Consider the following 25,358-nt stretch of genomic DNA (forward strand, 5'->3'; position numbering starts at 1 on the left):
CTTTGCACGTGTCACCTCAGATTGGCACAGAATGCCTTGTACCATGCGATGCATGATGTTTACGTGTGCTCGAACGCACGACTTAGGCCCTTTAATGAGCGGTTCCGAGTACTGCCGAGCCCGTGGCTTCAAGTCCGGTCCCGGCGTGGGCCCGCAGATTCAAGCCCGGGCCCGGCCCGGGCCCGCCGAATAGCACTTCGGGCGGACTTCGGACTTCGCCCGGGCTCTCGGGTAGGCCCGGGCGTGTGCAGTGCTCTAGTCTGTGCTCTCTGTTTGCTGGCCTTTTTGAAAGATCCTGCAGGCAGCCTCGCTCAATGGGCACCGTGCCTGCAGGAATACTCCTATACGGTCGTATGCAAGACCGTATGCAAGACCGCCTGCACAAAGATGGGGATTGTTTATCCCGCCACTATGTGGCCGCCTGTGATTCTTTGCGCGCTCAATTCTTCGACTGCGTTTTTTCCGTGACTTCGTTGCTTAACATTGGCGACAAGCATCGTCAGGCTTCCTACTTAAGTGAATTCATGGAGCATCTGGAGCACTCTCCCAGCGGTGCCACTGTCGGCATGTTTACCATGAAAGATGGCAACGTATATCGGCGTAGTGTGGTCAGTGGGGGCGCAACAGCCGAGATGTTTGCCCCCACTGTTTACTAATGGCACCACTGGCTCTTTGTTGCGAATTTCAGGCAAAATATTAAAAGGCGCAGCCTGTCGAAGCCTTCAGACGAACGGCGCCGAGAAAGAAATCTTGACTGAGACCGCCCGGCTCCGGGCGGCAGCACTTAGATGGGGGCAAAATGCAAAAACACCCGTTTGTATAGATTTGGGTGCACGTTAAACGACCCCAGGTGGTCAAATTTCATCCGGAGTCCCCCACTACGGCGTGCCTCATAGTCAGAAAGTGGTTCTGGCACGTAAAATTCCAGATTTTCTTTTTTTTTCTTTTTCGTGACTGACTGCGGCAAGATGTATGTTCTGAGCGGTTATATTTTTTTCCCAAGTGCTCATTTCATGACAGAAGACGTGCTCAGGCAGTTATTGATGCTTGGGGAATGTTAAAAGTAGTTACGTGAAAGTAAATTGGTGGTTGCGGAAGTTTAGAAAGCTATAATACAAGAGACTGACCCGCACACAACCACTGCGGTAGGGGCGTACGCATGCCCTCTTATGCTCAGTCATGCCTCTAGCGGCGGGCGTTACCTCTATATGAAACTGAGGCTGCAGCTTCGTCATAAGAAAAGAACATGGAAGTACTCCGGTTCGAGGGAACAATCGCCCGCCTTGTCTATGAGTGTCGCCGCTTCAGTGCACCCAGGAAAGAGCGTTACTGGGACACTGGCCGAGAGTTTCCTCAACAAAGAAGGCATATACACTCTAAAAATGTTTACACGCTTAAGAGGAAGCTTTAGCTTGGGCCCAACTCCGACGCGGCCTATTCAAATACATGTAAAACGCAAAAACGTTTTTCTGAGATAACCCCTAGACCGATTTTAACGAAATTTGTTGCATGTCAGAGAAAAAGTTAAATTCTAGTGACTGTTGGAAGCGGAATTTCGATTTAGGTCCTGGATGTTGTTAAAGAATTAGCAAAAATTCGGAAGTTCAAAAAAAAATAGAAGAACGAAGTTTACAAATTCATAACTCTGCATCAAAAACAGATATCGTAGTTCTGTAAACGGCATCCATTAGACCATTGAAAGCGCACAAATTTGATATGTCATTTTATATCTTACGTGAATTTGTTACGCTGTTTACAAAGGTTCTGCAAAAGCTCTATTTCCATATCGGTAAATTTTTTGAGATTCATGTGTATCATATAAATTTTGTCCGCTTTAGATTTAGTATTAGATGCAATGCACAGAATTCTATTATCGTTTTTCGTTTCTGAGTTACAGAGTTGTAAACATGATAGTTCCTTTTTTTGAAAATTTTTTATTTTTGCTAATTTTTAATAAAAAATTAAGGACCTAAATCAAAAATTCGAAACCAACAGTCACTAGATTTTAAGTTTTTCTTTTAAAGGCAACAAACTTCGTCAAATTTGGTGCAGTGGTTGCCAAGAGAAACGAATTCTCCTTATAAATGTATTTAGATAGGAGCACTCGAGCTAAAAGCTTCCTCTTAATGGTGTTTTCTAATGGCACCGTAACACCCCTACCGTTGGGGCCTTACAAAAATTTATAGAGGACGACAGCGCAGCTCTAACGAGACGTGCGGTAACAAAAGACGTAGTTGAAAACCATGTAATCATTCTGACAGCCTTGGGCGCACAGAAATATCCGACAAGTGAATTTCACAGGGAGATATAGGAAGCTCTCATGCCGGATATTTCCATGCGCCCAAGACTGTCAGAATGATTACATGGTTTTCAACTACGTCTTTTGTTACCGCACGTCTCGTTAGAGCTGCGCTGTCGTCCTCTATAAATTTTTGTAAGGCCCTAACGGTAGGGGTGTTACAGTGCGACAAGAAAACACCTTTAAGGGCGTAAATATTTTTACAGTGTATAAAGCGTTGTTTCGCTTCTTGGGAAGAACTGGTCTTAGAGACAGACTTTAAGAAGTGCCGTATTGTCTTTTCCTTGTTCCCCTTCCTTTCTTACTCTTCTTTCCTTTTTTTTTTTGTTACATCTCCTTTCTATGATCTTTTATTCCCCTTACTCTCTTTCCCCAGCACAGGGTAGGCAGCAGGTCTGAGAACTGGCAAACTTCCCTGTTTTTCCCTTTGTTTCTGCTTCCTGCTGCTATAGGTTGCACAATAAGTGCAGAAACAGTATAGTTGTCACGTGATTGCGCTTCTCGATGTCTCATGGGCTGCCGTACTTGATCGCGTCGTGTATTTTATGTGTAAGCGCCACCATTGCCGCAACCGTGCGTACACTGAAGTCATACTTGGCGCAGCCTGCCATTCTCTTGCGGACAGCAAGGCTATTACAGCGTGGGTATTTCGTCACAGAGTGTGTCGTGCGCGCGTTGAATGCATCTAAAGACTTACAATACATCGGTTTTGTCATCGCTTTTCACTGGCTACCTTCATGTATCGACGTAGCAGGCAACGAGGCCGCTCAAAGTCCTGCGCACAATTCGTTGCAGTTCAGGACAACGAAGAACGTCACAACTCCTCAGAATGCAAATAAGAGTAAGGAAGCAGGCCACATCAAGCCACTTCCGTTACTTTGCGGTCTCCAAAGCACCAGCCTTGTGTGACTAAGGGGCTTCACAGAACTGAAGCCGCTACCCATTAACGGATCCGCAGAGGTTCAGCGCTAACTCCAGCGTGGTGGTGCAAGGTGGGATTTAGCGCATCATCGTCGTGCGTTCACTGTCAAGCTCTTGGTGACATCTACCACTATTTGTTAGAGTGCCCTGAATTCGACAGAAAGCCTGACTGAAGCGTAAGATGTCCCCACACTCAAGCGCAAGCGACATTTCTTGCTGCCGCGATGGTATATTTAGGAAACCGAGGTTCTCGGCTCCTCCTAAAGTTTCTCCGTAACGCAGTGTGCGAATGCTAAGCCGTTTAGGTCGACGTGGGTGGGATGACGCGCAGCCTGTTCTACTCCGTATTAAGTTTGTCGTGTTATACGAGTGCTGTTACGCTACCAGATCGAATGTAACGGGCTTTTGACTGTAACGCGTTTGATAGGTGGCGTTCGGGTGGGACATTTGCCGGCGACTTTTTGCAAGGCTATAGGTCCGCCTACAGAAAGCAATTAACACTCGTCCTCCTTCTCTTGCTCCTCCACAATGCAACGCTTAAATTGAAATGTAAAAATAATAAGGAAAGTGAAAACGAGAATGCCAGAAAAGGCAACAGCAGGCAGGGCGGTGCAGAACTCACATTGCCCGAATTGCGATTGCATGCGGTGCTTTACCAGTAAGCAATACAGCGGCGGCCCTTCTCCCGCCAACGCCATGACCGGGATCGGGCGCTGGCTAACGCTCACAGTTTTGACTTTGTACACATAAGCGGACACTGAAGAAAGTCGACGGGGGAGACGATCGCCGCGGTAGCCTGCCGCGTAATGCATAATAATATTTGGGGCTTTACGTGCCAAAACCACTTTCTGATTATGAGGCACGCCGTAGTGGAGGACTCCGGAAATTTTGACCACCTGGGGTTCTTTAACGTGCACCTAAATCTAAGCACACGGGTGTTTTCGCATTTCGCCCCCATCGAAATGCGGCCGCCGTGGCCGGGATTCGATCCCGCGACCTCGTGCTCAGCAGCCCAACACCATAGCCACTGAGCAACCACGGCGGGTGCCGCGTAATGCATGAGATGCGGGATCGAATTCCGCATCTCAGGAACCCGTATGGGCTTCCTTTGTAGCAATTTGCTACGTCTGGATGGATGTTTCATTTTCCTTTTATTGATTACTCTCTCCTCGTTGCGGGTTTCCGCAGAACTATTACGGGCCACCTAAGGTTGCTATTTCGTGCAAATATATTTTGATTTTTCTAATTATTTTTACATTTCAATTTAGACATTGGAGCTGATTTCCTCTATGTTTTCCCTGACTTCATTGTCTGCTGACTTCATATGGTTGTAACTAACAGGTTGACTGAATTAGTGTTGCTGAAGCCTTTTTAGCTGCTCGATTTGCTTTTGATGTAAAACATTTATCTTTGAGCTATAGAGAGAGAGAGAGCATCACCACTATTTTCAACTGTATGCCATTTGCGTCAGACTTCTCCCGTCTCTAGCTCGACGTTGCATTTTATATTTGTTCGACGCTCCCAGCGGCGCCCTTGCACGAGGCCTTGCAATCTCTACAGAAAATGTGAAAATGTGGGGTTGTAGTCGACTGTATGCCGCAGTGGTGAAGGTTTAAGTCCGAACAGTCGGCACCCTGGCGCAGACAAGGATGTCAAAATACACAGAAAGAAGCTCGCTCTAGGCAGATGCGCTAGCGCTGCACTTATCTTTCTGTTTCGGTTATCGGCGTGGAATCCACTAAGGGCACGGTGGTCTGATTTTAATTTCGACGCTTCTTATTTTTATTTTCTTAGTTTTGCTTCGGCACTCAGGAAGGTAACAGAGAAAGAGCAGCACGGCTGGTAACGTGAATACAAAAATGGAACGGAGTCGGACGGGTCGAACGTCATAACATAAGCTCCTGATCCCGCCAGCGGTGCTGAATAAATGATGCTTACCGCTAGCGCAATAGAACCGTCCGCCACAAGCATCTGTCCTGTCTGGGAGACACTCCTCGGCTCACGGCTTTCATGTACGTTTTGCTTTAAAAAAATAAATTTAAGAAAAAGCGACAGAGCTAAGCTCTCGGATGTAAGAATAGAGAAACCTGCGGCGCTACATGGCGTACGCATGGTGCGCCAATCGTTCGCGAACCGCAGCCCGGAGTTACCTTGTTAAAATATAAATTTCGCCAAAGTGGACGACAAATAGGGTATGCCACTAGAGGTATCGGGCCGGCTTCGTCGTTTTAGCTGAATTTTCACTATTCGTGCTGCACCTAAGCCGAAAAGGCGCTCGACCGTTCACAGCTTTATAAACTTAGGCTGGAGCTTCTATTAGCTGGGAGCTGCACTGGCTTCTGTGGCCCAAGCAGAAGGAGCATTGTGCAAATATAAAAAGAGAAAGCAGATGGCTAAAACGCTAATACACAGTTACAAGATTAGGAAACGATTGTAACACATTCGTCATCATCATGAGCAGCAGCAGCAGCATCTTATATGCCCAGTGCAGGAAGAAAGTCTCTCTCAGCGTTCTCCGATTCCAGCAAACAAGCCTTGTACTAGCTGATTCCAACTTGCGCCTGCAACTTTCCTGACTTTATCGCCCGTCCTGATTTTCTGCCGTCGTCGACTGTGCTTCCCTTCCGTTGTCACCCATTCTGTAACTCTAATCGTCCGCCGGTTATCTGCCCTGCACATTACGTGGCCTGCCCAGCTGCATTCTTTTTTTCTCCTATTGTCGTGTAGAATATCGGCTATGCCCGTTAGCTCTATGATCCACCCCGCTCTCTTCCTGTCTCTTAAAGTTACCTCAAACATTTTTCATTGCACCACTCTTTGCGCGGTCCTTAACTTGTTCTCGAATTTCTTTGTTAACCTCCAAGTTAGCGCCCGGTTCGGTAGCACCAGTAGAATGAAATGATTGTACACTTTTCTTTTCAACAACAGCGGTAAGCTAGCAGTCAAGATTTGGTCATGCCTGCCGTAAGCACTCGAACCCATCTTAAAGCGCAGCTCTCATGCGCCCGTTGCTGCGGCGAGCGTCGGCGTTGGCACAACCGAGTGAACGAGCACTACGAAGGGCGAAACAACGAACTCGTGGGATGAAAGACGCGAGGAGAAAAGCGGAGGAGGATGGTATGGCGAAAGCGTGAGAAGAAAAGCGTAGTGCGGCGACGATGCCTACAAGATGGCGCCAAAGTAGCGCGCGTCGTCTGAGAGGTCTGTCTGCGGCGGCAGCTGTGAATCGCGCCCACGCGTCACCCACGCGCTGCCTCTCGCTGTCTCGAGATTAGCGGGGCTGTCGTGCCAGACTTCGCTCACTTTGCAATGTGCCGCACGCGACACGTTGCCCGCGCCAGCCGATATATGCGACAAATGAAAACACGTATAGAGCTGGGCTCAAATTTCGCATTAGGGAGTATCGCAATTGTTGTTGCTTTTTTTTTTAATTTTTACAATACATCACGTAAATCGACAAAACAATAAAACCACACAGAACAGCAACTTGAACTAGTTGGCTTACGACTAATTTTTGTAAAGGTTCAAGTGATTCAGTGGAGTTCAGAGAATGAAAGTGTATGGCATTGCACTCTTCAATGGCTCTTGGAAATGCGAAAAACCTTAGAAGCTTGCAAAACAAATAGCTGGGCTAGTTCGTTGAAACGCATGCTGCAAAAGTTTGCGCGAAGAAACGAGGACAAGCCAAAGAAAGACAAGGACGAGCGCTAAATGAGAAGTGAAGTCTTTCCAAACACATGCACGAATAAATAGGAAAAGCGAAACATAACAAAACAAGGCTATCATCTTGAACATCACGTGTTCCCCAGTGTACCCAATTGAGTTGGCCAAGAACTGAAATTCCCTATTGGACTGACGCACTTACACTGACGACTGACGCACTTATCTCCGCTGATACGCATATGGAAGGCTTCCGTGAGCTCACGCACGGGTTTATCCCTGTGCCTGATTAGAATTGTTTTGTCGAAGAGCGGTTTGCATTGGGATCTGGTTTTTCTTATCGCTCCTGCCACACGTGCGGCTTGTTTTGTTATGTTTCGGTTTTCCTATTTATCCCCCCCCCCCCCTCGTGCATGTGTTTTGAATAAACTTCATATGTGAGTTATCGCTCATCCTCATCTTTTCTCGGCTTGTCCTCGAGTCGTCGCGCAAACTTTTTCAGTATGTTTAAAAGCGTGTGCTTGTAAAATGAAAAGCGAGGATGAGAGGGCGGGAATGACTATTCTGTGTGGATACTGAAGGATACTGAAGATACCGGCTATGGTCTCGATTAAGCGCACTGTTCAACAGCGAAATTTGAGTCGAGGACTGTGTCGTCTACTTTTCGCGCTGTCAAATCCATTGCGGGCAATAATTCTGTTACACAGTTTTCTCACGGTCATATTATGAAAAAACGGGTTTTCCAACGGGACACGTTATACAGTGCGTTATTTGTTGCTTGGGAATGAGCATTTCCCTGCCGTATCAATTTTCTTCGCCAGTGAAAGGAAGTGTGCACGCTTCGTGTTCGTGGCAGCAATATAACTGTAGAGTTCTTGCGCATCCGGGTGGCAGACATTATTAGGTTGCCCGTTTGTAGTATCCGCTTTTCCCTGTCCTCCCTTTCTGGTGTATCACGCGCAGCACGTTAGTAATTCCAATATGAACGAACCAGTCAGCAAGAAAATATTATTACATTATATTAGAAAGCTGATGGAAATGTTTATAAAAGTCTAGTTCCGCATTTCTTCATTGCATAACCGAAATATAAACCGAAATTAACGGTGGCGCTGTAGGTATACCAACAAGGGGTATAACCTAGCAGTTCAAGAGTTCTCATATCACTACGTCTATAGCTGTAGAGCTCGCGGGTTTCCGCGGTGCGCTTCATGTGATCAATACAGAGAGTCCTGGAAAATGGGCAGTCTTCAGCGATTCAAGGCCGGCGTTACAATGTATGCAGTCGTTTCAACGACATGTAAGTCACGATCAACTGACGTGCGACATCGTGGAACTTATGCATCACTTAAGAGAAAATGGACAATATATCCCTCTTTAGAGTGTACCAGGGCATTGCGGTATCGCTGAAACTAATGACGCAGATAAGGCAGCTCGAACGTCAAACCAAGGAGACCGCTGTGTCCCCGTTCCTTTCTCAAGAAACAGACGCTGGGAGACCGCTTCGCGTACAAGGCGCACCCATACCGCACATACAAGGCGCACCAGACTGCACAGACTAAAGCTGCTCTTCAACGTGGACCTCCGGCCGGAGTGCACCGACGCGGAGCGCATCTTCTGTGTCTTTTGAGGTTGGGAGTTGCCTTTCCGAAAGCTTATTCAGTAGTCCTGCACGTGAAGTCTGCTGCTGCGACGAGAACATTGACCACCTATTGCGCCACTGTCCTCAGTTTGAAGCACAAAGACAATCTATGTCCATCGCATTGAGCAAACTAGATGATCGTCTTCTGAGTGAACAGACAATAGTAGAACGCCGTCCCCACCGATCGACTGCTCAAAAGGCAGTGAAGGCACTGTTGTGAATTCTGAGAACGTCTGGCTTGTGCGAGCGCCTTTGACTCTGTGGTGCTGTCCGGGCACCGTCTCTCTACCTCTCTCTGTTCCTTTTTTCTATTCACCTTCTCCCTCCCCCCAGCCGAGGGTGGCCAACCGGACTCTTTACTGGTTAACATCCTTGCCTTCCTTTTATCTACCTCTATCTCTATCTCTTACATATACTATTAGGTTGCCCGGAAATATTTAAAAATGCTGATTATTGTTATCCACAATCAATCATAGCACTCGAATAAGTAAAAAGAAACTGTAGCGGCTGCAAACTTTATTAGGTTTTATATCAATTTGACGTTTTTAAGCTTGTCCTTCGGGATGTAGTATAATGTCTCAGACTACAAAAAGACAGAAGTTAAAGAATTCTGCACCTCGCTGTGTACCGCTGCCCATAGACTCTCAAGGTACCATCTGCACTCCATCTGCGGAATTCCGAATGACAAAGTATTACGGTTTCGGATTATAACACCTGCCTTCCATAAGGCTTCACCCCCGCAAATAAGCCATCGATTCCTCCATGGTGTTTGGCTCGACCTGCAGTGCACCTCACTCAGCGTACCAGGAATCAGGAAAAAAAATCTGAGCTGTCTTCACCTGCTCTTAAACGACTAACTCTGTTCTTTTTGCACGAGAGGCACGCCGACCACGTACATATTTATACTGATGGATCGGCAACTCTCCAGTGTTCCTCTGGAGCCGTGGTTTTTCCAGCGAAAGCCACCGCCATCAATTTCAAGACATATCACCCAACGACACCGATGGCTGCGGAACTCGCAGCTCTTCGCGCTGCACTTCGTCTCGTCAGCCAAGAACAACCTCAAAGTTGGCAAATATTCAGTGACTCGAAGGCAGCACTGTAGTCTTTGCTATCAGACATGCGGCGTGGACCACACGAACTACTGGTATTCGTGATTAGAGAACTAATCTATACCTTGACTGAGGAAGGACGCCACCTGACATTTCAGTGGCTTCCAAGTCCCTGCGGCGTCATGGGGAACGAACACGCCGATAACCCTGCTCGGTCGGCTCTTCAAGGCGACGAAGGGGAGCCGATACCATTATCAAGGACAGATGCCGCTAGAAAACTACGAATGCTCAGCCGTGATATCACATTCTCCTTGTGGAACGCAGGAGTTTTCAAACCAACTGGCTGCACAACCTAGACTCCTGTCTACGCCTTCGCATTCCTGCTAGACTCTGCCATCGCGAAGATACCTAGCTTTGTCGAATATGGCTAGGGGTGGCCTTCACCATGTCTTATGCTTTCCGAATCGCATGGGCCGACGACACCTCGTGTGATGACTGTGGTAACGAGGAGACTCTTCAACACCTTCTCTGTGACTGTCCTCGCTATAATTTACAGAGAGGATCGCTCGCAATCGCGATAGCGCGCTTTGACCGAAGACCTCTAGCAGAGGAACTTATTTTAAAATGTCGCCATCACAAGGCCATCGCAGCAGAGGCCAAACTAGGGCACTGTTGCAGTTTATAAAGGCAACAGAATTGGACAAGCGGCTGTAGCCTGAAGAGATGTTTATAGTGCTGCAAGTGCTACTGTGCTGTGCGGTGACAGTGCGCGGCGACAGTGACCGACTGTGATTGTAGGTCTATGCTCCTTTCTTTCTTTATCTCTACTTTGCTATCATTTTACCTCCCCTTCCTTTCTCTCCCCAGCGTAGAGTAGCAAACCGGATCTTCCCCTCTGGTTAAACTCCCTGCCTTTCCCCTTTTCTATGTCTCTCTCTCGAATGACAAAGCTCTGTACTTGTAATATTTGTGTACGCAATTATGCAAAAGAACTTCGGCATATAGGAGTACTAAAAAAACTTAAAATAAGATAAATGTTCCATGTGCTACGAGTACTGCTGCGCATTCCTAGAAAATGCCTAAGAATTAAAAACAGCGAGAAAAATGTTTCAACTACTTTTGATACATCTTATGACACTAGATTTAATAACATAAGCCAAGTGTGTTGACAAAATAACGTTGCAAGATAGTCGTCTGCATGTTTTCTGTGGCGTCAGTAAGTCGTTATTTAGTGGGTCGCCTTTCATTGGTCTCGTTGCATTTGAGAGTAACGATTTGCGCTAGAGAAAATTCAAAAGTTACTTTGTTTTTTGAAGCACAACTCACTTGAGATTAGTCTATACCATAGCTGCACCTCGAGAGTGCTTGAAAGGTAATGCATGGAATCCACATTTCCGCGGGTGCATATCCTTAATCATGCTGAAAGTGAAAGTGAGGTAAGCGTCAACTTTATAGAGACTGACTGGACAGCCTGGCTCAGTTCCGGGGACGTTGACCGACAGCTTGAACTGGTGGTCTGGGCGGAGAAGGCCAAGCAGGCCCAGGGCCTTACTTGAGCCCCATCACTCAGCCGCGTCCCTCTTTATCCTTCCCCCTTTCAATAAAGTTTACCACCACCACCACATAAAAAGTGACTCGCCATCCCGACCCTGCGAAAGTGGATGGATGTCCACCGAAGCTGTTACAAAACCATCACTACAACTGCTGCGAGGGGTATGCAATGCTTTATTGATGGTCCGGATGCCTGTTTTGAGCTTGTTCTTTATTGAAACGTATGATGTTCTTTGTGTTCTATGGGTGATTTGAATTATAGTATGCACTGTTCGCTTCAGTTTGTTGAGTCCTTGTAGTCTCTCCTTTACAAGGGGGATGAGCCATTGCATTTTTGCTTGTTTAGGGGGGTATGAGTCATTGCTTATGATGATATTTTTGTTCGCGGACGGACACGAAAAATGCCGACCGCTGAGAGGCTAACAGCTTTGCTGTAAAATTAATGGTCGTCTGGAAAGGTTGCACGGGGTCGACTACATAGAAATGCATCCTTCGACATTATGTTCTTGTAGGCGTAGATAAATTTACATTCCGCCTTTCTCGCGCGCCTGCTGCCTACTCATAGGAGATAGGATGTGAGCGAAATCGCTATTTGAAAGATATACGGCGATGTTTCCAAGAAGCCCTGTGGCGTATATAGATGTCGCTTCCTAAATTGGGTTTCTCATTTGTGTCCCCATCGGGTTTTTATAGCCCGCTCTACCCACTCTTCCATTAAATGGCTCATTATCCCTCCGCAAGGGCCGTGCCGAGGCAACCCATAAAAACGCGCAACTTTAAGTGCTAACCGATTGTTTAAGCACTCCATCGACTGCGCCGGAAGGTCATGCTCGCGGCGATAGCAACGCGATCAAGCCATCGAGAATGTGTGTGTGTGTGCGCGCCTGCGTGCGCGTTTTGTGTGTGTGTGTGTGTGTGTGTGTGTGTGTGTGTGTGCGTGCGTGCGTGCGTGCGTGCGTGCGTGCGTGCGTGTGTGCGTGTGTGTGTGTGTGCGTGCGTGTGCGTGTGCGTGTGTGTGTGTGTGTGTGTGTGTGTGTGTGTGTGTGTGTGTGTGTGTGTGTGTGGTTTGCGCGCTCTCCTTCCAAGCTGGCTGCGTCACTTGGCACCATCCACGCATGTTCGTTAAATTACTGCAGTCGCGCCAATTACCACGGGGACGAAAACTAATCCTAACGTGACCCAGAGGTTCGAGCGCGCTCCTCGGGCACGCACAGAAAGGCTCATGATGGACGCAGTGAACATAGACATTTAAAGTCAGAAGAAAAGCCAAGCCAAAACATGAGAAATGCTAGAGACCACACAATGACCACGAAGTGGGAAGTTATGAATGTACCTTTACGAAACAGGAAGACGAGAGTGTTGTACAAATGGATTTAACTGACATTGTAGTTGATATTAAGAGGAAGGAGTAGCGTTAATTCGGTCACGTGATGCACAATGCAGACAACCAGTGGTCTGTTAAGACGTCAGACGATTATACATTGTGATGCGATTGCGATCCTTTTATTCTTTAAGGGCACTTACGTAAGACCGTATGCACCGGTAATGTGCGAAAGTCATTGCGAAGTCACCACTTCGAAAGTCATTGGCCCTGCACAGGACTTACAACAGAACGATAATGATGAAGATGATTACGTTTCCTGTTTCCCCGTCCTCACTGCGGGTCCGAAAACCCGGCTCAATCCTAGTTAATCCCGCAGCCTTTCGGCAAATATTTTCTACCTGTCGCTCTTTCTCAGTGCTTCCGCGAGCGAACAACTCCTGCTGCGATGTTTGGCGCATGTTAGCGCTTTCTAGGATGACGGGGCTGCCGACGGCTCTACACGCTTCGGCAATCGAGCTACGAATCGCGGTTCCCGCATGCAATCTCTGTCGACGACTGCGGTCCGATTAAACATCCAGCAAACGATGAACTACAAGTTGTTCACTCTGAAACGTGAACTATACCCCACGGGTAGGTCACTGCGGCACTCGTCGAAGAGAATGTGCTATAGGTGAAATGGCGTCCATCTGAACGTATGGAATACATGGGTGACTAAGGCGTCCGACGCGAAAGGATTTCACAACGTGCGCGAAAATATACTGTTCCTCTGTAGCGTTTTCTTCTTTCTTTTTTTTTTTTACACCGACTAGCTGCACACGATTGACAAAACTCTTTGTCGCCTTAGTGCGTTCGTTTCACCTCCGGGCATCATTGTCTAGCCATTGAACGGCTTGTAGTTTGCATGGAAAATGGCGCAAAATGTGTGCCTGGCAGTTCGCATTCATTCTTTTGTTGAAGCGGTTTTAGGGCATCGTTTTACGCTTCTGAGTGCACGCGCATTCTCCTATAGTACGTTACCTGAAGAAAAAAAAGTAGGCGAACGTTGTGCCCCTATCAGTTGCAGCTCAGAACCTAGCTGCTTGCTCCCTGTTTCTCTATATTCCATTGAATATATGCTTTGATATCAAGGACTAATCATAATATAAGGAAGGTTCACTACGACGTCATGGCGTTAGGGTACTTATAAATAGTTTTCTTATTCCCCCTAATTCCGCCACTTACCCTGACCCTTGAACTAAAAGGCATGCAGCGAATGCATTCTACCAGTATAGTAACCGATGCAGCAGAAATTTGAAGGGGAGGAAGTAGCTTTAGAAGTTAGGGACCGAGTAACCATACGCGACAAAACGAAACATGTTAGGCGTAATGTTAAAGGGGCCCTGAACCACCCCTCGTGCTTGGTGAAATAACATAGTCCGCAGGTAGCATACGCTGTTGTGAACATCTCAGCAAAGTTCTGCTGTCGTACGCGATCTGTGGAGCTCGCAAGTGGAGCGCGAAGTGACCTTTCTTTCAAACGCTCTCGTTTCAAAAACCCCATGATCCTCGCTCTTTTCTCTGTGCTCTATTTCGTCATAAAGCACACTCCAATACGCGGCTGCTATTGGTCGCTGCGTTTGGCTACACCGCGGCCGCCGCGAGGTGCCGCCACGAGTCCAGTGGCTAAGCGCACTGCGGCTCTCTGAGGTCAGGCGCGTTTGGCTTACGTTTAGCGTGGCATAGTCATCAAATCGTAAATTTCAACTGCGCGCCACGGTGACGTCTCCGCCGTAGCCTCCTTCGCAGTGCAAGGCATTGGAGGAGGAAGGGGAGCACAGCTGAGGCCGTGTTTGACTGCCGATAACTCCACTTCTGCTGAACGCATTGTAGTACTTTTTGCGACAAAGTGGTTCTAAAATAGCCTAACTTCACGTCAAATGTCTTTCTCCACTTCGATAAAAAGTGTTTCAGGGCCCTTTTAAGAGACAGGAAGACAGCAGCGTGGATAAGAGAGTTAACGGCGGAAACCGATATTTTATCGGAGCTTAAGAGGGAGAGTTGTATTCAGACCGGGATACATAGCGCAAAAATTACACAGAGACAAGCAGAACACAGGACGAGCGCTATTACTTTCAACAATTGATTTATTGCAGCTGGTGAATATATATATATACTCACTGGGACGCCACTACAATAGAACACACTGAAGGGAAGGGGGAAAAGACAGTCATGTGACTATTATGCCCAAAAATTCAAGCTCTTTCCTTGATAAAAATATAGACGGCGTGCTAACGCACTCGTCACCTGCTCTGGCTATCTCAGCTGCTTCCACAATTTCCCTCGTAATCTTATTCTTGTGGCGATAGACAACAACAGTTCGTTCTAATAGCGGGAAGCATGGAGCCTTCGCGTCACATTTTCTACAATGGGCAGCCAGATGCCCATCTATTGCGATGCTCTCCACTTTGTTACTATGCTTCGCCAAACGCACGTTTAAACATCTGCCCGTCTGGCCCACGTAGTACTTCCCACACGAGAGTGGGATCTTATACACAACATTGCGAGTGCATGCAACAAAACGATCTTTGTGCGCGGTAGTGCAACCAGGCTTTGGTTTCCTCATGGGACAGCTCATCACACTCAACCTCAAGAGTTTGTTAGGTGCTGTAAACACAACGTTTACACCAGAACGTTGCCCGACCTCTTTTAGGTTGTGGGAAACCTTATGAAGGTAGGGAATTGCCGCCACTTTTCGTTTTTCCCTTTCTTGTTTCCTTCCTCTTACATGGTCCGCTCTCTGCTCATCGCTCATGCGTGAAGTTAGTTTCTTTTGACGATGCAGGCCTTCAGCAACCGAGATAATGATATGTCTCGGATAGTCCGCTGCTTCCAGACGAGCCACCTGCTTCCTAAGGCCTTCATCTAGCAAGTGAGCACATGACTTAGATAGAGCGCATGACAGGAAAGAACGTACGATGCTTCATTTTATGAGTTTAGAGTGTGCAGAACTGTACCTTAAGGGCGGCTTATTAGCTCTGGGCTCATATACCCAACACACGTGTTCGTCTTTGAAATGCAAACGCAAGTCTAAAAACCTGATATTGCCCTGCGCTGGAAATTCAGTAGTGAACGGAAGTGGCCTATAATACTCATTGAATGAGGCAAGAATACAGCTAACAGCAGGGTTTGAACAGTCAAAACGGCAATCTACATAAGAACTGGCAGCCGGATCAAGTAGGGATCTATCTAAAAATACCAAAAAATCATCTACATATCTAAAAACCTTCACAACGCCCAAATCACCCACCCGCACAGCAAAAGCTTTGTCACAACGAGCTAAAAACAGGTCACTTAAAATGGGCGCTATGCAAGAGCCTATGCAAACACCCTGCTTTTGCAGGTAAATGTTATTGTCAAATTGAACAAAAGTGGACCTCAAATAAAATGATCAAAGCTCTAAAAACCTTGCCACACTAACACCACAAGCGTTAGAAAAAAGGACAGCGCCGTGCTCATCTATTACCGCCTCAACACTGCACAGCAAACCCTCATGTGGCAATGAATAAAACAAATCTTTTATGTCCACAGAAAATGCAGTGAAACACTCGCCGTCAGCGCTCGTCCTGTGTTCTGCTTGTCCCTGTGTAATTTTTGCGCTATGTATCCCGGTCTGAATGCATCCCACCAACACGCCCAAACTTCTTCCCTGCTAAAGGGAGAGTTGTAGTTTGGCGGAACATGTATTGTGTAGGGCAGATAACTGGTGGTGTATTAAGAGTTACAGAATGGGCGCCAAGAGAAGACAAGCGCAGTCGAAGACGGCAGAGAACTAGGCGGTATTATAATTGATTGATTGAACAAACGTTTATTGAAGCAATCGTTGCATTTGTTCTAGCGAGCTTCTTCAGTCCAGGAAGCCTTGGTCGTCAGCTGGCCTCGCCGCCCTGTTGGTCAGCCAGAGCTGCACCTCCAGGGTCGGGTTACACAGCAGGGCCTGTCTGGGTGGTAGGGATGATGTTAGAGGCCACGGAGCTGGTCTGGTCGTGCGAGGACAGTCGCTATGACTATCCCTGAGGGGATAGTCATAGATCGTGGTGATAGGCTTTTAAACTGCAGTGGACGGGCAAATAGTTTAAATGAATAAACTGTGGAAATTTATACGTGCCAAAAGAACGCTCTTATTATGACGTACGCCATAGTTGCCGGCAGACTGCTCGTGAATTTTGACCACTCAAGTTCTTCAACGAGCACTTAACTCCAAGTTCATGAGCGTGTGTGCAATTCACCCGATATACTTAATTCGCCCCATATATCCGGTGACAATATGTCGATACGTAATTCACCCCGTATAGCGATGGGGACGATGGCCCGCATCGCTGTATGGCCGGCGTGGCCGCGATCAAAGTCAAGGCCCCGAGCTTAGCAGCGCAACGTCATTTGCACAAAGGCGAGTGCCGACTTCAAACTGAATTTCTATTGAAACGCGATCTCTTAAATATTTATACAAAATATTGAGCTGTGGCGGATGAAACCCTGCCTTGAGGTTATCCTAAAGCTAAATTATTCGTTTTCATATCGCGCCTTAGGGTTCGGCGCGTACTTCTAGAAACGGAAGTTTGGCTGTATTTTTGTCGCATAATAAATCTGTTTTCTCAGCATACAAAAGAAAGTAGAGCTTTCAAGAATAGTTTACCAGTCTAAACTGATTTTATGTTGCCCTTTAATGGGGGGGGGGGGGCGCTTTTGTGTGTGCATTGAGGTATAGACCTTTTACAGAAGTTAGCTTGCGAAGCACAAAAGAGATGGTGCGACCTGCTCCGACGCCATGTGACACCCTTCTGAGTGCAGCCGAATTCCTGAATTACCGCTTTAAGGGAATGGGTATGAGCTAACGCTTTTGATGGTAGGGGATGAAATATTGATGAGAAATGAAGCAACTGGCGGCGTGGTACACTTGAAGAAGTATCCTCGAACGCTATAGTACATATCAGTGTATCCTGTAGTGCTAATAAGAAGAAACGAGAGTTCGTGTGTTGTGTGGACAGTGCCGATTTCAGCAATTAAATGGTTTCCTGTCACATCTGAATACTTATTTTTGCAGATCAGACAACTCAACTATTAAAAAAAAATCACCGCCCCTTCCAGTCCGTGAAGATGCTCGAACAGCGAAGCTGTGTTGGTTACACCCAGTGTTACACCATGCAAGTCAAATTTCGCAAGCAGTCTATATTGTAAACTTTTTGTTTCGCCATTCTTTCACCTCCTTCTCGCTTTTGCGCGCGCTTCGCGTGGTGAGCATGCTTTAGCAGTGTTTTCTGTTTTTTTTTTTCAGTTCTCCTGCAGAGCTTTTCTTTTTCTTTTTTTGCATGAGGCAGGCCCTACGACGACGAGCCCGTTCACGAGCCAACTCTCGCTGACGCTCGCGATAGGCAGCTTCTTCAGGACTCGTGGTCTTTTCATAGTTGTAGCCGGGATGAAGTGTGCTTAACCACTAATTCGAAGCTCCGTACATCGGGCGCAAGGCCCACCATTAGAGATGCGGGTGGTGCAATCGTTTTCACGATGGGCTGAATTGGTTTGGCAACTTATTTGGCTGCCAGCACTTCTTGTTGGCGCAAGAAGTGTCGGCAGCCACGCTCTCCAAATGTCGCGTTTCAGTCACTTTGGCCACAAACCGGCAGCATAACATTTGTTTCTTTAGCGGCAGGGTGAAATCAATCGTCGATGAATTCGATGCCGATCTGGCTCTATCGCCGATAATGCACCGTGTGACAACAGTTTAAAATTCGCGTATAAGATAGCATTCTCACAGGGGGAAAGGGGACACTACAGTCCCTTTCTCCCCGGTGAGCTCTTCTTTTCCTTTCCTGCTAGGTTACGTGGCCCCTTGTTAGTGAAGTCCGGCAACGACGGCAAGGGGTGCGCATAAACAGTTTCGCTTTAAAAAAAGAAGTCGCAGTTTCGCCCGAAAGGCGGAGCATCGATGGCCATCGCAAACTATTAGACAGCTATATGAAGTAAGGATAGTAGTTTTACCGACCGCATAAAGTAAACACTCGCATGCTAACTAAATTAACAAGCATGGTGACACACGCGCGCAGGCAAATATGAACACATCTCACTCGATGAACGCGGACAGGTTGCTGTCAAAACTTCTCGTGATCTGATCAGCGACGGCAGCATTGAACCAGTTGACGTTCCTACTGCATCTCACTTGAACGCTAAGCAACAAAAAACACATCGCACACGAAGCTATCAGCCCTCGGTGTGCATAGATTGTGTACCCATCGCAGATCGCTTTTTAGACAGGGCCCGCGCGGCCGCACTCAGCTCCGTCACATGCGGCGGTGGCCAAGGCGCTCAGTGGCGCCGCTGTAGACGTTCTGTGCCCCAAAATTTGCCCTACTGCGGTCGTACGACTGGTCTTTTTGGTTCGTTTCTTTCGCTTGTGTGTTTGTGTGTTATTCCGTTTACTTCAACTGTGCGCAGCAATCGCTGTTCCAGAGTGGCCGTTGTGGAGCCTAGCAAGCCCCTTGAATCGCAATCGTGGAAGTGCGCATCGCCGGAGTGTCGTCGAAACTCTCACGTGCAGGGCGAGCAGGCCACCGACAGTTCGGCGTGGTGCGTGAATGCTGCCTGCGTTCTCGTTTATTTATTCATCGTTCCATGTCTATACGTGCGTCGTTGCGGTGGCGACCGAGATCAGGGCCGATACGACTGCGGCGAACCCAGACTTGGAAAGCCACTTCTGGCCATCGATTGTCGCAACTGTGTCGTCGGCCAGTGGCGAGAGATGGCCCAATTTAGCTACGGCAGGTGATACGGCGTGCGCCCCTCGAATGTGAAATAAAAATGTCTGCCGTCTCATTCCTTGTTACAAGGCGCCTTTTATTCTTCGCAAGAAAGAAAAGACTTTTTAGTATCTTTAAACAAGCAGTGCTCCGTTTCGAATGAGGCTACAGTGAGCAGTGTTTTAGATGATTTTAGAAACCTGGGGAAAGGGCTATGTTTTACTTATGAGCTACCGGATAATGGTTTGCTTCAGTATTAAGATTTACAGTTAAAGTTTTCAGATGGGCACATTTGTTGGGCTTACTCCCCTTGCGCGCAAAAAGGGCTCCTGCCGTACAATTCGGCCCACTCAAAGGTAGTAAAAAGAGGCATCGCTAACCTCTGGCTGGAGTCATCGCTCTGGAAGTCGTGTGTGCATGAGATGTAAGGAAGTTTTGACAACCAATTGGGCAGGCTCGTTGCAGCTGGCTTCCCTGAGTCGGTCTTGGTCCCTGTGGCAGAAACGCTTTTGAAGAAGGTGAAGGCTGGGGTAAGCAGGGTAGAGCCGAAGAAAAAAGAGTGGCCTGTAGTGGTACCATACATCCATAAAGTCACGCACAGCCTGAAAAAAGTGGCAAACCGGTATAATGTACCGGTGGTGTTCTCCGCTCCCCAAAAGCTTGCCCAGCTAAGCCGTCGCATAACTTGCGGAAGTCAAATGCCTGGCTGTCAGAAGAAGCATGGCCAGCGTTTCGTAAAATGTGCCACAAACGTCGTATATGAAATTCCTCTGTCCTGCGGGAAATCCTACATTGGACAGACGGGGCGCTGTGTCAACGACCGGCTTAGGGAGCATGCAAAAAGTATAAAAAATAATGAAGGTGAGCGACTTGTGGATCACTGCAGGACTTGCACCGATTGTGTTCCACGGTTCCGCGAAGCGAGGATTTTGGCTAGAGGCAAACATCAGACATCGCGTGAAACATTGGAAGCCTTCTACATCAAGAAAGCGGGTCCTAACTGTGTTAGTGATACATCGGTTTTTCTTTACGAGGCTGAGCTGAAGTTTCTATCACGCCTACTTTGATAAAACTTTGTACTCCATGTTGCCTTGTACGCATGCGCGGTGTTTTGGAGGGCTATATATGTCGAGTGCTTCCACCCTCATTAAACAGTTGAAGTAGCGCCCGTGGTGCCGTCGTCTTTCTGGTGTGTGTTGTTTTTTTGGCGCAAATTCTTTTCAATATGCAAGATCACCAACTAGCCAAGCAGTTAACTCTTCTGAAAGAAAAAAAAACGCTGAGAAATCCCGCCATAATTTGGTTGTGTGGGTATGAGTGAGGAATTGCTTCGTGTATACATATGTAGCGCTCAAGCTTGATGCAGCGGCTCCGAATTGCGTGTGCGTAGCGTGTTGTAGGGAAGCCTGGGAAATACTTGCCAGGGTAGCAATAGGTGGGATAGAAAATTGATTTTCCTAATTCCTAATAGCGGTGACGAAAGGCGGCTGGTGCACGATGGAGCCAAATTTACCATAGTTTACAGGGGTAAAAAATTTATTCCGCGCACTAATTCGACCTGTCTTCTAATCAGCGTTTTGTGCGCGAAGCGTGCATATGCATTTTTCGCAACGTACAAACTGTGAATACAGTCGAATGCCTTTACAACGAACGCCTCTTCAACGAAAGGACCTGTATAACGAAGTAATAATTTTCTCCGGTTCTATTATGAGTGGTGCGGTGAGCGACCTTTATAACAAAGTTATCTGTCTAACGAATGATTTGGAGGACACAAGCACTTCTTTGTGAAAGCGTTCGACTGTACTTCAAGAAGGAAGATTCCCACAGTGTACCGTCAAGTTTTCGAACATTAAAGCATATATGATGTCAACACGATTGCGCAACATAATGGCGTCAACATCTTTTGCGCGGGCACATTATTCGCCACGTTGATTGACGTAGCATCTATGCACTCTTTTATCGCTAAGCATATTGTTTATGAAAGGCGAACGTGCAAACTCAGATGTAAGATGGAAATAAAAGGGCAGCACAAGTGTCGACTGGGAAATTAGAGGTCGCACAGCGGCGGAAAAGCACGAAGACACATAACTTACCTGCGCATGCTCCACGGAAGGCAGCACCAACCATAGACATGTACATGCATATGCGACTGATAAGTGTTGAGGCATGACAATTCCTCTTTGTGTAAGATAGTCTAGGGCCGACATATGGACGTGCTACTACTGCTAAACATATGCCAAGCCTCGACCGTAAGGCGAACTTTTCCACTCTTATGTCTGAACAGAAGTGTTCTGTCTGCAATTTTTGTAGTAAACCTTTAATCACGACAGTGATGCAGGACAATGATACACGACAGTGTACTCAAAGGTTATATATGTCTCACCGCTCGAAAAACGTTCATGCTCAATAAATCCATGATTGATGCTATGACCAGTCTGGCCTACATAAAGGTGAGCGCAGCTAAAGCTAGCCTCATAGACGACGCCCACTCGGCATGTTGTGAACTTGTTGGTATGCTCTACAAAACACCTGTCAAAATTTTTCGTGCAGTTCAACTTGTCTTTCTTTTATCGCACAACGACATATATTTTTCATATCTGATTATCAGCCGTAACCACAACATTGACACCCTATCGAACTTGAACTAAGCGTTTCAAATGTGGTTAGCCGCAGCTGAATGAGGTCAACGACATACGGTTCGCCGTCATGTGGCGCTCATTAGAGTATTTTTATGTTCCATTTATGTACCGAGCTCTTGCTATTATACTGCCTAATGTCCTACCTAGGGTAAAAAAAAAAAAACCCACGATGAATTCCCATAACCAATTTTTTTTTTTACCCCGTATTGTGAGCTTTGTTTTTGTAAGTCTCCGTTTTTTGTCTTTCCATACTGCCCTCAATCTTGCAATCGTCTCTTACTAATCACTAATGCGGATGTTTACTTTTTCCCTGCTCTCGCTGAACCCAAGGGCTTCAAGGAGTCCAGTGGTGCCTAAATCGACCTCTAGGCAGATATCTTCACATTCCAATAAACATGCTCCATGGTTTCCCTAGCTTTGCCGGAGCAAGCGCATGCTTCTTCTTCCTTCGTATATCTCGCTTTATAGGTACGTGTTCTAAGGCATCCCGATCTCGCTGCGAAAAGTAATCAGCTTCCCTTTGAGTTATCATAAATTGTTTCTTTCCTGATTTCGTTTTTTCCTCTTAACTAGTTACTCATGGGAGGTTTCTTTTCCATTGCCGCCACCCGTGAGATTATTACAGCCTCTCGGAGTTTCCGTTTGACGTTCTTTGTTGCTGTGTTGCTCACCCTACAGGCCGCATACTTCCTGGTAAGCTTCCTAGTTCTTTTCCTCCACTGTGAATCAATGTCCTTTCCGTTACATTAACACTCTCCCAGCCCATTTACTTTCTTCCATATTCCTCAGCCGTTCTTCATAATGAATTTTACTGTAAGCTTCCCTCATTTGAATATTAGCCCAGCCTATATCCCACTGCACAGCTTCATTTGTCATCTTCCCGTGAGCGCCCAATTCGAGGCGACCCACTGACCTTTGGTTCCCATCGAGCCCTGATTGTACCCCTGATTTCAAGCAAACAACCGAAATTCCAAAGGTAAGTCCTGGAACCATTACACCTTTACACATATCCTGGAGTACCTCGTGCCTATTGTATCCCCATAGCGCTCTGTGCTTCATCATGGCGACATTTCCCTTCCTCTTTACTGGTATTGTTTTTCCTGTGTTTCCATATATATATATATATATATATATATATATATATATATATATATATATATATATATATATATATATATATATATATATATATATATATATATATATATATATGTTACGTGTGGAAAGACACAGACGAAAGATGCTATTTACACGCTATTTACACTGGAGCCAGTCAGCCAGGCTGACACTCGCTCGTGCCAAGGGCACCGACGAACTTCTTCGTCGTTCTCGCTTCGGCTCGTCTCTTGAGCATCGCTCGATGATATCGTAATATTACCCCCGGCGGCAAAAGCACCGTCACGGTGCTGTTAAATATCCAAGGTGCATGGAGAGTTGTAGGGCTTGAGTCGGGCAACGTGGACAATGTCACTAGTTGTCACAGCGGAGGACGTAGTGGGCGTGGCCAGAACGATTTCATAGGTGACATCGGTCACTTTGCGTATCACGCGATATGGGCCTGTGTAACAGGAAAGCAGTTTTTCGCAAAGGCGGAGGAGTCAGAGTCGTCAACAGGGTAACGCGACAAACTGTCAGCGTCTTGGTGCAGTCAGTCAGATTTGTACACCACGGAATATGAAAATTCCTGTAGCCTCAAAGCCCATCGACCAAGCCGGCCTGTAGGATCTTTTAGCGATGAGAGCCAGCAGAGAGCATGATGGTCAGTGACTACGGAAAAAGGGCGACCGTAAAGGTAAGGACGGAACTTCGCAACCGCCCAGACAACAGCAAGTCATTCGCGTTCAGTAATGGAATAGTTGCGCTCCGATGGTGCTAGGAGGCGGCTCGCATAAGCAATAACGCGATCCTTGCCACGTTGACGCTGGGCTAATGCGGCACCTACGCCATGACCGCTGGCATCTGTACGTAATTCTGTAGGGGCATCAGGGTTGGAGTGTGCGAGAATGGGTGGTTAGGTTAGAAGAGTGACGAGACGACAGAAGGCGGCGGCTTCTGCAGTACGCCACGAGATTTGTACGCCTTTCTTCAAAAGATTAGTGAGGGGTCTAGCAATTACCGCAAAATCTGAAACAAAATGACGAAAGTACGAGCACAGCCCTAAAAATCTTCGAACGTCTGTGGCTGTCTTCGGAACCGGAAACTCTCGGACAGCGCGAGTTTTGTCGAGATCAGGCTGTACACCGGAAGCGTCAACGAGATGACCCAGAAGAGTAATTTGTCAGTATCCAAAACGACATTTGGACGAGTTAAGTTGCAGCTTCGCCTTTCGAAATACATCAAGTATAGTTGTGAGACGCTCAAGGTGAGTGTCGAACGTTGGCGAAAAGACGATGACGTCGTCGAGGTAGCAGAGGCATGTGGACCATTTGAAACCTTGGAGCAAGGAGTCCATCATATGCTCAAAGGTGGCAGGGGCGTTGCATAATCTAAACGGCATTACTTTTAATTGCTATAGGCCATCAGGTGTGATGAACGCGGTTTTTTTCTCTCCATATCGTCAACTGCAATCTGCCAATATCCCGAACGAAGATCAATAGACGAGAAATAGCTGGAACCGTGCAGGCAGTCAAGGGCGTCGTCTATACGTGGGAGCGGGTAGACGTCCTTCTTAGTAAAGTTGTTCAGATGACGGTAGTCTACACAGAAGCGCCACGTGCCGTCCTTCGTCTTAACCAACACCACAGGTGACGCCCAGGGACTCGATGAAGCCTCAATGATGTTTTTATCGAGCATTTTGTTCACTTCATCTTGACTTACTCGGCGTTCAGACACAGAAACTCGATATAGTCGTCGGTGAATAGGTGCAGCATCGCCAGTAAGAATGCGATGCTTGACCGCGAGCGTCTGGCCTAAAGGGCGATCCTCGAAGTCGAAAATATCGCGGTAGCAGGATAATACTCCGCAAAGGTCTTCAGCCTGCGTAGAGGACAGGTCCGTCGCAACCATTTTCTTTATGTTGGTATCGACGCCCGAGGCTGGCGCGAGGGGCATGCTAAGCTCGCGAGAACCATCGGTCGATAACGCTGCCACGTATTGGTCGCCGAGACAATCAATGGTGGCAAGGCAAATACCTTGTGGTAAAATTTGCTTTGCCAATCCAAAGTTACAGACAGGCATGCGAGTGTGGTTCGCAGTAATAGTAAGTATACTATGAGGCACGGTGACTTCATACTGTACTGGGATGTCGGGGAGAGGAGTGACGAGGTACTCGCCATCAGGAACTGGTGGGAAAGATAACATTTCAATGTAGGCTATGGACTTTGGCGGCAGGCGAAGGAAGCCGGTGGAGCGTAAGCGGCAGTGGGGTGCGTCAGAAAGTTCTGCGAGCATCGGCAACTCAAGACGAAGGGTACTGGAAGAGCAGTCTATAAGAGCAGAATGGGTGGAGAGAAAATCGAGGCCGAGGATGAGGTCGTGGGGGGCAATGAGCAGTTACGGTGAAG

Source organism: Dermacentor variabilis, chromosome 6 (assembly GCF_050947875.1).
Source record: "Dermacentor variabilis isolate Ectoservices chromosome 6, ASM5094787v1, whole genome shotgun sequence".
Classification (NCBI taxonomy): Eukaryota; Metazoa; Arthropoda; class Arachnida; order Ixodida; family Ixodidae; genus Dermacentor; species Dermacentor variabilis.